Below are 12,487 nucleotides of genomic sequence, written 5' to 3'. Positions count from 1 at the left end.
AAGTAAACAAAATTTAAAATAACCGCTTTAAGAAGCTTGAGTCGTAAGAGATACACAGCTTTTCGTCCTTTATCACAGACGTATTTGTCCAGAAATTCAAAAGGTTTTCAGAAGGCAGCAATTAAGTACGTATATTAATGATCCTTGTCGTAATGAACGGCGAGGATAATTTTATTTTTTTATTTTTTTATTTTTTATTTTATTTTATTTTACTAATTTTTTTGTCGGTTTATGAAAGCGATGCACTTATCACTGTACCGTTTCGGTGTACTGTTAACCCAAAGCAAGAAATGCGAACTAGTTGAACGTAGGTCAGTCATTCAGACCTTTGTCATGCTTGGTGTATGGAGAAATGTATCGCAAATTTAGGCATGAAAAGCAGTGGCATTTGGTTTCGTTGCTACTGCGCCTGACTTTGCTTTCTTACTGACTTTGGCAATGAGCTTGTCTGCCTCTTCAGATGAGGAATCGTCGCCGTCTTGAGAAGAACTGTCCGCAGACGAGCTGTCCGCCTCCTTGCAGTTGGCGGACCACGGGTAGTCGCACACTTTGAGCTCCGCGTTGAAGTGCAGGTAGGCGGGGCACTGCTTGACCGCTGCGACGCCCGACGCCTCGCACTGCAGGAAGCTGCCGCAGTCCTCGGGGTTGGGGAACGGCTCTCCCGCACCGCTGCAGCCCGCGTTCGCTACCAGCAACTAAAAATGGAAAAGCAGTAAGTGAAAGCTTCTGTCAGTGAACCGAAAAAGATTAAGTAGAAATTTTTCCTAACACAATGGTGGACATCCATAACTTACAGGAAGGTAAAGACACTCTTGTTGTGGATAAATTTAAAAGGCATAGCTGGAGTATAACACAAAATTGTTTTACATCTTATGTATGAGGAGAAATTTTTGAAATAAGAATCGGACTTTGGAAAAAAAGATTAGGTTGTTTTGGACGAAAACATTTAAATTAATAGTGGCATTGACATTATGTTTACGACATACAGTGGAATGTGAAATACAGTCCACACTGCTCATCATGTACTCTCTCTTCCACCTGTTATACATGTCAACAAATCTGCGGCACTGACACTTTTTGAGTTCATAAGGCGATATTGGAAGCCATGGATAGCTATTTTGACGGTCTACCAGTACTGCCCCTCAGGGTACATACTAGACAGTCTCTAGACTGAGGACGCATTGAAATACAAATATCCACTATCTGATCAACAGTATCCGGACATTCGTAAGTGGACAATATTATGGACTTTTCTACCTTACGCGTCGTCGACGGTTTGATCTCTGCTGGGGATGCGCTGAGAGAGGTCTCTGAATATGTGTGGACGAAAGCAAGTCCGTTGTTCCCGGTAAGTCGGTATTAGCGTAAAAGGTAATACATGAAGATTATATCTCAAAAGAAATTGACTTTCAACCTCTGTCAAATAAGTTCCATCCAGTTGAGGTAGGTACTCTAGGTAGATCAGTCAATTTTAGGGATCTTAACGTCCACAAGACATTGTATTACATGTTCTGTTTTATGAGACGGTATGTGTCATTCATTCAGTACTAAATGCTATAAATTATGTTCGTATTCTTCCGCATATGGAGTTTATTTAACAGCTACAAGGTCTTTCTTTTTTAGTCATAATCTTCTGACTGTTTTAATGCTGTCTGCCATGCACCCCTCTCAATGGCTAATTTATTCGTCTTGGAATAGCACTTGCACCGTAAGTCCTCAATTATATTTTAAATGTATTTCAATCCCTTTCTTCTTCTACAGTTTGTACTCTACATAGTTCCATGTAATAAAATTAACTGTTGGCTCAAGAAACGTCACATAGCCCTGGCCCTTCTTATTTTCAGTGTCTTACATATGTTTCTTCTCAACCCGATTCTGCGGACAACCTCCTCTTTCCTTATCTTATCAGTCCACCTCATTTTCAACACTCTTCTGTAACACCCCATCTCAAACGTTTCCATACTCTTGTGATCCGGTTTTCGTGCTGTCTATGACCCACTACCACAGAATTCTGTACTAGAAACGTATGATCTCAAAGCTTTCTTCCTCAGATTAATAATTACGTTTGATACCAGTAGTTCTTTTCTCAAAAGTTTCTTCCTCAAATTAAGACCTACGTTTGATCCCAGTAGACTTCTCTTGGCCAGGAAGGCCCTCTTTGCCTCTGCTATTTTGCTTTTTACGACCACCTTGCTTCATCCCTCATAGCTTTGCTAGTTAAGTATCAGAATATATAAACTTCGTCTACTTTGTGGTCGATAGTTTTGATGTTAACTTACGAGCTATTATAATTTCTTCTACACACATTACCTTCGTCTTTTTCCGGTTTACTGTAAATCCATTTACAATACTAATTACACGGTTCACTCCATCCAACATATCCTACGTTGTGTCTAGACAAGACAGCCTAGAAACAATGAGAGGAAGCCGAAAGGCACGCGCTTATACTCACGCAGGCTTGCGTGAGGTCTGAAACAGGATACGTAATGAATGCTATAAAGAAAAGTACGTAGCTTCTGGAATACTTAACTTTGATCCACATTTGTAGAACGTCGCTCTTGATGATACAGTCATAGAATCTCAATATCACTTGAATACGGCGCCTTGCTATGTCGTAGCAAATGTAGCTAAAGGCTATGCTAACTATCGTCTCGGCAAATGAGAGCGTAATTGTCAGTGAACCATTCCTTGCAAAGTCGGCTGTACAACTGGGCCGAGTGCTAGTACGTCTCTCTAGACCTGCCGTGTGGTGGCGCTCGGTCTGCAATTACTGACAGTGGCGACACGCGGGTCCGTCGTATACTAGCGGACAGCGGCCGATTTAAAAGCTACCACCTAGCAAGTGTGGTGTCTGGCGGTGACACCACATCCTATAATTCTTCTTCGCTTTTCAAATGGTTCAAATGGCTCTGAGCACTATGGGACTTAACATCTATGGTCATCAGTCCCCTAGAACTTAGAACTACTTAAACCTAACTAACCGAAGGACAGCACACAACACCCAGTCTGCACGAGTCAGAGAAAATCCCTGACCCCGCCGGGAATCGAACCCGGGAACCCGGGCGTGGGAAGCGAGAACGCTACCACACGACCACGAGCTGCGGACTCTTCGCTTTTACTGAGAATAGTAATTCATCAACGAATCTGGTCACTGGTAGCATTTCACGCTGAATTTTAATAGTGCTCTTGAACCTTTCTTTTATTTACGTCATTATTTCTTCGATGTATAGATTGAAAGGTAGGGGCTAAATTTTGCATCTCAGTCTTGGACCCTTTTTAATCCGAGCACTTGGTCACTTGTCATTCAGTCTTATTGTTCCTTCTTTCTTGTACATATTGTACATTAACCGTCTTTCCCTATAGCGTACTGCTATTTGTCTCAGAATTTCCAACATCTTACACCATTTTACATTATCAAACGCTCTTTCTAAGGCGACTGATCAATTGAGTGTGCGTTGACTTTTCTTCGCTCTAGCTTCCATTACCAATCGAAATGTCATAATTGCCAACGTGGTGCCTTTACCTTCCCTAAAGACAAGCTCAGTATCACTTAACAGGCTTTTTTTTTGCCATTCTTCCCTATGATCCTCTTTTCAGCTTGCATGCATGAGCTGTTATGTTGTCTATGAGATAGTTTTCGCACTGTTCTCTTCTTGCTGTCTTCGGAATTGTATGGTTGATATTTTTTCCAAGTCTGACGGACTGTTGCCATTCTCGCACATCCTACGCAGCAACTTGAATACTGGTTTGGTTACCACCTCCCACAATAATTTTAGAAATTAAAATGCAATGTTGTCTGCCCCTTTAGCTTCATTTTCTCTCACGTCTTCCATAGCTTTTTAAAATTGTGACTCTAATACTGCATCCACTGTGTCGTGTCGACCGACTCTTTATCTCCTATCACGACAAGTCCTTCTTCTCATAGACCCCTTCAGTGTACTCTTTCCACCTATCTTATTTCTCTTCTTTGTTTAACAGTGAAATTACCATTGCGCTCTTAATGTTACCACCCATGCTTTTCATTTCACTGCAGTTTGTTTGAACTTTTATATATGCTGAATCAGTCTACCTGGCGAGCATTCTTTTTCAATTTCTTCACGTCTATCCTTTTTGTATTTAACAAACTTCAATATATTTCTCTATTGTTCGACACCCGAACAGCACTTGAGAAAACCTAACAAAATCTTTCCGTTCGAGTCCTGATTTCTCGTATTTTGTTATGATTATTTTTTCCTGTGGAGGTGGATGTCATTTACGTATTTTAACACTCCGTGGAAAAAGTTTGTGACTGAAATTTCTTGAGAAGATCCAACAAGATACCTTAGTTCTGATGATCGCCATACCAAATCGCGTAGCATATCCGTGGCACTCTCTCCCCTATTTCGCAGTAATACAAATCGAGATGCCCTTCTTTCAGCTCTTTTGATGTCCTCCGATAATCCTACCAGATGCGGATCCCACAACAAACATCAACATTCCAGAAGAGATCGGACAAACAGTGTAAGCAGTCTCTTTAGTAGCGATTTTGTTCGTGCTAAGTGTTGTCTTTAGTTTTCTCTGCCCATAACATTATCTATTTAATCATACCAGTTAAGTTATTCGAAACTATTATCCCAAAGAATTTAGCTGAATTTGCCGACAGCAGATTTGCGCGATTTTTCGTTTAATCGAAATTTAGCGGACTCCCTTTAGTATTCATGTGTATGACTTCACACTTTTCGCTGTCTAGAGCCAGTAGCCACTTTTCGAACAATACAGGTATCTTGTCTCAATCATTTTCAACTGATTTGATCGTTCGATGGCTTTATAAGCCAATTAACGACAGTATCACCTTAAGAGATTCTGAATTGTGCCCTAATTAGTTTATGCAGGTCAGGAGAAGGAGGAGTGCATCACGCTTCCTTGGGAAAGGCCAAATTCTGTTTTAATCGATGACTTTCCGTCTATTTCTTCGAACTTTGACCTTGTCAAGGAAATCACGAATCCACTCGCGCAGCTCAGACGATACGCCATAGGCACGCAGTTTTCGAGTAGCATTTTGACATCGTTCCTCATAGGGGACCTCTTAGCAATTCAAAAATATAGAAACAATTTGACGATTCTTGTAGATAGCACTCTTTACTTCTTGTCCGCCCCCTTGGTTAGTATGTCATACAGTGGGCGCGCGTTCGATCCCAGCCGACTCGGAGGTTTCCTCCGCTCGGGGACTGGCAGCTGAGCTGTCTACATCATCATTTCATCATATTCGACAAGCAAGCCACCCATCTTGTCGCAAACTGACTTGCAACTGCCGGCCACACTTCCCTAGGGGGAGACTCCCGGCCATCAATGGCGTACGATCATTTCATTTTTATTTCACTACTTCACGCGAATAAAGAACTAGTTCTATTTCACAAGAACATTATTTTCTGAATCCGTGTTGCATTTTTGTCAATAAATAATTTTCTTCGTGGTATTTCATAATTTTCGAACACAGTATATCTTACAATACCTTACTAATTCAGCAAATTACTCGCATTTCCTTTCTTGGATATTGGTGTGACTTGTGCATATTTCCACTCTTTAGATACGAATCTCTCGACGAGAGAGACGCTGTGTACGTTTGCTAAGTACGGAGCTTTTATATAGGTACATTCTGAAAGGACAGTTGATAGATACACAATCTGGTCTGGTGGTCTTGTATTTATTAAGTGACGAGCTGCATACTGCAGCCAAGATTTCTACTTATAAGTTACTCAAGTTGGCAGTTGTTTTTCATTCGAATTCTGAAATATTTACTTAGTCTTCTTGGTGGATTAATTTCGGAAAACCATGTTTAGTAACTGTGCTTTACTGGCACCGTCGCCAGCTACATCACCATAATCGACGCTCAGTGATGGTATCGACAGCGTCTTGTCGCTTTTGTACTTTAGGTAGGACCACTTTCTCGTTATGTTTCCTGCCAGATTTACAGACAGAGTTTCGTAGTGGAAACTGCTGAAAGCTTCTCGCACTTATGTTCGGGCTAAATTCTTTTACAATTGGTAGCTTTTATTCGTTGATTCTGCAGCAGTGCTCGGACCAGTTTTCTGTAGCATGAGGGATCACGAACAATCCCTTATTGACATGTTTGGTAAGTTTTTCTCAGCTGCCGACGACGCTATTTCTCTGAATGCAAACAATAGTTAATCTACAATTAGTCGGAATGAGTGGAGACTAATTCTTATGAAAGCGTCAAGTTAATTTTTAAACACATTTACTGTGCGTTTATTTTCGGTAGGATTGGATCTGACTGTTTTCAGTCTCCCCACAATAATCCCTGCATCAGGCGTAATGCTCCCCATTTGCTCAGGATTATTTCTATGTAAGAAGTTAAGTATTTTTTCGCAATCATTTACACTTCGAGTGGCCACCTGAACTAATTGCTTAAATTAATTTTCTGAGAAAGCATTCAGTACGATTTTGGGCAACGTTTTATGCTTACCGATGACTTGAAACAGGTATTTTCACCAACATATCGAGAGTAGATTGAAGTAACCACTACAAATATATATCTTGGATACCGATTTGAAACGTGACTCAGGTAAACATGATTCAGGTTTTCTTTGAACAGTTCGGCAACTGTATCAACTGAGTAGGGGCGTCGGTAAAAGAAACCAACTATTACTTTATTCTGTTTCTCTTGTGTAACCTCTACCTATACCAATTCACAGGGAATATGAAAAAAGTAAACTACTTCGGCCAAGCGGTTCTAGGCGCTACAGTCTGGAACCGCGAGACCGCTACGGTCGCAGGTTCGAATACTGCCTCGGGCATGGGTGTGTGTGATGTCCTTAGGTTAGTTAGGTTTAAGTAGTTCTACGTTCTAGGGGACTGATGACCTCAGAAGTTAAGTCCCATAGTGCTCAGAGCCATTTGAACCATTTAAACTACCTCTTTCGTCGGTTAATTGATGTACTTCTTCTGTTACCCAAGGTTACTTTGAAGTTTATTCCTTGTATCTATGTTTGTCAATCAACATTTGTGATCGCCCTTTTTAGAGATTTCCAATCGTCTTCAACTGAACTACTTACTCTGGTGTCCCTTATCGCGTTATCCACGTCCTTAGCGAACTTCAAACGTGTCATTCCTCAGAACCTCAGTATCCCATTCCTTTCGCACTGATTCGGACAATTGTGTTAAAGCTCACCTCACTCTACCCTTTCATCATTAGTAAATTGTGATCGAAGTCTATAGCTGAATCTTGGTACGCGTTATAGTGCAATATCTGATTTCGCGATCTCCAACTGACCGTTTACTGTGTGATATCTTCTCTTGTCCTTCCAAGTATGCCTCTTCCTTTTCTGATTCTTGAATAGAATATTCTCTATTATTATCTGAAAATTATTCCAAACCTCAGTTACTCTTTCTTCTATCTTATTCCTACCATAAAACCCCTTATTCTCCTGTAACCATTGCTTCTATTCCTTCGCCTGTAGTCGCGTTCCAATCCAATAAGACTATTAGAGTCTCATCTCCCTCTACATACTGAATTACCCGTTTAGTACCCACACACACTTTCTCTATTTCTTCATCTTCTGCTTGCGACGTAAGCATGCACATATGAAGTATTGTTCACGGGGTTGGTTTGGTGTTGACTCTGATGATAACAACACCAACAGTGAACTGTTCACAGCAGCTCATTGTTTACCCAACCCTCCAATTCGTAACGAATGCTACCGCCTCTTTACCATTTTCTGCTGCTGTTGATATTATTTATATTCGTCTGACCTGAAATCCTCATCTTCTTTCCATTTCACTTCACTGACCCTCACTACACGTACATTGAGCTTCCGCATTTCTCTTTTCAAATATTCTAGCTTTCTTACTACGTTAAAACTTCCCGCATTCCATGGTGCGATTTGTGGAAAGTTATCCCGTCACTCGTAAATCCAACTTTTACACATGGTCTACTCCGCCATGGCTCTCTCCACCTGAGATTCGAATGCGGAACTAGTCCGGAATCTTTCCCAATGAAGAGAACATCATACGCTTTTTTAAGTAACAGGTCCCAAGGTCTGTGGATACACATTATCTGTCTTAATACAATTATTTGCACTACCCTCTGCATCCAATGCCATCGATCATTGCTGATTCTTCCGCCACTTAGGGACACTCTTACGCCTCTTTCACCAGACCGTTGGCAGATCTAGGTCGCCTTCTTATGCCAGAAGACCTCGGTCTTCATTACTTACAATTTTTATTCAAAATTTGAGCAGAGTTCGAACCCGGGATGCAGGATGTTTTGATTACTAGTCAAGGACACTACCCCTAGGTTACGGGTGAACGCTAACCTCACAACTAAATTCGACCCTATTCCAGTAGAGGCTCTAGCCTCATTCGTCATTCCAAAATACTCGTTCTTGTAATCCACTGTCGCTATTTACACCACCTCTAGGGACCCATTGTACAAACCGCAGAACAGTGACTTACGAGAAACTGCGATCGACCATTTTATCCCATTATTTTTTGCACCATATGCGCAGTCATTGTGCTAACTTGACTGGTGTTAGCACTTCGGAACTCACGGGTGACTCCTTACGCTGATTTCGTGCGATTTTTTACAAACACCCTGCGCAACGCCCGAAGGTACAAGAGGTCTGCATGGTCTTGTTTCCGCTACGTTCGTTCCTTCCCGTCTAACCTTCATGTTCACATCACCAGCAGTCGACATGAATGTTGAAATGTCCCTGGTGAATTTGTCATTTCATGTGGCGTCCAACGAGTGGTCACGTTCGAAGTCACTAAGCACTGCTGATGAACCCTTTCTGCTGTAACTGTTTCTCTACTGACAACATGTATGACCGATTTATCGTCCAACAGTACCTTCGTTGAATTTCCAAGTACTCGTTGTAATATGTAAACGAATTGTAAACTGAAATCGGACGGTCGGTGCGTCAGTTTTAGTGAATTCATAAAGAGGACCCACAACCTTCATGGTAGTAAAATTTTTTCCTTTGAATAATTTAATAAAACAATGTTTGATGTATTCATAAATAGAAACATCCACTTAATGCAAAATAACAAAAAACTTACCCAATTCCAGTTGTTGCTGACAGTGTGAAAAATGTCAACTTAACTGCGCCTTCGCTAGAAGAAAATCTAATTTCATGTGGCATCATACTGTGTCTATTCGTGAGTTTTGTTGAAGCATTGAGGTCTCCTTGTGAAAGACGAAACAGTTTTCTTACAACGTCTATTGGTTCGTTCTCGCATAACATACTGTGTATGTTAAAATAAAAAAAGCATACGAATTACGTTTTTTTGTGCAAGCGCGTTTCCTTTGTGACAAAAGACCCCTATTTTCAAACGAGATAGATCAAACAACAACAGAGGAACCTACTAATTTCCGTGCAACCAAGACGAACTTAGAGAATAACATCTTAGGTTGCGAAATATTTAAAATGTTGATAGCAATGAGAAAAGGTCGATAACTAATTTTCTGTCCAGGGAAATTCTTACCATATTCTGCCGTTTGAAGGTCGCTGCATGGCTAACAACCACCACTGAAGCCAGCACAAGGCTTGCAATCAGGAAAACACCTATGAAGGAAATAAGTGTAAAGTCTCAATATTTATACGGAAAACTGTTAAAAATATATATTATAATGAGTAGTCTCAGTATTCTGAGAACGACATAGGTGTTATGTATATCGTATAAATGAGAAAATTTTGATTAATGAATTGCAGACAATAGTTTTAAACTTGTAACCAATGTTAATGATATGGTGTATAGCACACAGCATGGAATTTAGTTTTATCTATAAAATACGGGCGACATAGCTCCGGGAAGTGACTGTCCTCCTTCTGCACATGTCTCATCTTCCGTCATTCTGTCCTCAAATAAAGGCTGTCCCCAGATCAAAGACAGTGTGAATTAAAGCAATAAGTTGCACATAAACAATACTTCAAAGGTCGGTGAAAGCTGACGTCTTTGGTGAGTCATTACATGTATATATAAAGAAAAAAGGGCTTCCGAAAACTGCAAACATTGTAGCTACTCTTGTGGTGGTTGCTTGTAGTACATTGCGCATATTTTTCCATCTTGGCAATTCGTTGTTTGCAATGCAACCCCTCTGGTTACCTATATTTCTCACACTGCATTTTAGGGTGCCGACTGCATTAGGGACTTTGCACTTGACATGGTTATTCAAAAAAAAAGAAATCGGTGGTCTAACTACTTATTTATATAGTGAAGAAGCCAAAAATTTCAGAGTGAACTGTTATGTACTGCGTGTTCCCTTAACTGGCTCTATACCAGGTATTACCAACACAATATTTGATTGCCAGAATCTCAACGTAAAACAGAGTTCGGAGTTCTGGATCGTATAAAAAACAGTGCTTCCTTAAAAATCGATATCATGATCATAGATTAACCTTGTGTTAATAAGTCCATTCCTAGGCCTATTAATCACTAATATAGTTATACAAGCTCTTCTTACCTTTAATAATGAATACATTAGGAGGACAGTATTTTTAAGGAGTTTTGTTACTCTTGAGTTATTGTAACAGGGCATTTCTTAAAATTTTAAGTATGAAATTTGAGGCAGACGGTAGCTTTGGTGGAATTCTGAGACACATTTTCTTACTCAAACAATTTCCAAGTAACGTTGGAGCCCTGAACCAGTAAACTCCTAGTATGTTACAAAATTTAGTGGAACGAAATGTTCACTTGTGTGATGGTTAACTACAACTTATTAGTGCAACGGCTTGCAGGAGGCCTGCTCCGAGAACTTACCCCTCATCATGATCGTTCTCTGTAGTCCGTCTGGATGACCCTCCGTCGTTTTCGGCGAACTTAAATACCCGTTTTGTGCGTCACGCATCCTGATTCAGCAATGCAGAAGCAAAGATACCGACAGATAAGGCTTAGGCATTATCATTATTATTCGAATACATCAAATGCGATTTTATCCTTCGTAACATTATAATTCTTATTAACTTTGACATGATTGCGGAAAACAGCGCTATCGCAAATAAGTTGCGCAAAAGGCGTGGCGTTGACAGCATCAGTACGTGTATTCTTGAACACAATGTGTCACTAGCTCACTACTATAGAGCATGGGGTTTTTATACAAAGTTAAAAGTACATGATGACTATAATAACACAGAATTTAATTTGTGCCTGCAACTTACTTTACGTTACACACGTCAGTTCTATGTAACAAACATCCCAAGAAAAACAAAAAGAATTATATTAGGTTTATTGCCTCCTTACTGTCGAGGTCGATGGTAGAAGGAAGGAAGGCAGAGTAGTCCTTAACGTTGTGTTTCCTGACTGAGTGAACGTGTGTGCAAGTGGATGTATGTTGGGGCCTTGTACACGACGGGCCGTAATAAAGTTTTAATTATCAGCTTGAAAAATACCAAGTTGCGACGTTGAAGGACCGTCTCGGTGTTAGGCCTCTACATATTCACCCTTCACTGCATGTTTGTAAATATCTGAGGTGTGCGTAATGCCTAGAAGGCAACAAAACTTCCTCATTTTTCTCACAGCTGTTCTTCTTACACTTGAGATTCAGATGTCAGAGAATCTTGCTTAAAATGACACAGCTCCAACTTACTTTGAAGCAAGAGTGTGGCATCTCCTTACTCAAAAATATGCGCATTGTTGAATTGGTATACTTTGTGGGCACGTTCCCATTTTCACTACAGTCATCATATCTTATATATCTTTCAATATTTCCTTTAGGGTTTTTGAACGTGTGACACGGGATTTTGGGTAGAGCGTTGTTAGGCAGGGCGAATTGCATGTGTGGGATTATAATTAATATTTCTTTTATTAATAAATATTTTAAAACACCATTGCCGCCTAATGTAGCAGCCTGAATCCTGTTTGACTGTATACCCATGGCGCACTCCTCCCCAGAGCTAGTCTTATTCAGTGTCCGTCCACAGACTCCATCTACTGCTCACTTTAGAAGGCATGAGCCCTTAGCCTGTCATGCCGATACCGAGACAAGACCGTCCAACACACCAATATGGCACCAAGGCCTCTCTATGACCCACCGCTGCTGACAGCGGTCTCAGCTTTTGGCACAAGATGACGTAGCGGCTACCAACTCTTACTGCCAACTCTAGATTTTACCGGTGACTTCATCCTGCGGTGAATCCTTGATCCAGCCATGTCATCATAAAACGAGTGTGGCTAACGCACCACATAGGGCAACCAGAACCACCCCACGTCAGCGGCATATCGCTGCAGCCTCTCTCAGTGGCTCCAGCCAATGCCACCATTTCCTCTCGTACGGCAGACTACGGACTGCTGTGTCCCTCTGCCAGAGCTGGGTGGTGTTGCCTCTACAAACTCGCTTCCCCCACGCCCTGTGGTGGGAGCTTCACGCGTGACCTACAGTGGCATGAAATTCAGTGTCACACCACAACATGCTACATCCAAGCAGCGACTGAAATACTGAGCACGTAGTGATGTTCATTTCACTATACAATTCAGTCTCTATGTCGCAGACGTA

The 12,487-nt window shown here is 41.0% G+C and overlaps 2 protein-coding genes and 1 long non-coding RNA gene across 7 annotated transcripts in view; 1 reads left to right on the top strand and 2 right to left on the bottom strand.

The window, feature by feature from the left end:
- LOC126190903 (uncharacterized) overlaps positions 1 to 12,487 on the top strand; it is a 554,406-nt gene that overhangs the window by 142,686 nt on the left and 399,233 nt on the right. The gene's annotated exons all lie outside the window — the stretch shown is intronic.
- LOC126190901 (probable chitinase 10) overlaps positions 1 to 12,487 on the bottom strand; it is a 362,914-nt gene that overhangs the window by 62,237 nt on the left and 288,190 nt on the right. The gene's annotated exons all lie outside the window — the stretch shown is intronic.
- The window catches only part of LOC126190897 (uncharacterized), a 125,372-nt gene continuing 113,137 nt past the window's right edge, over positions 253 to 12,487 (bottom strand). The window contains exon 4 of the mRNA XM_049931515.1: positions 253 to 326. The gene's annotated coding sequence lies outside the window, so the exon portion shown is untranslated. The remainder of the gene's footprint in view (positions 327 to 12,487) is intronic.

This window comes from Schistocerca cancellata, chromosome 6, assembly GCF_023864275.1.
Source record: "Schistocerca cancellata isolate TAMUIC-IGC-003103 chromosome 6, iqSchCanc2.1, whole genome shotgun sequence".
In the NCBI taxonomy this organism is placed as follows: domain Eukaryota; kingdom Metazoa; phylum Arthropoda; class Insecta; order Orthoptera; family Acrididae; genus Schistocerca; species Schistocerca cancellata.
This window is presented reverse-complemented; position numbering and strand designations above follow the sequence as displayed.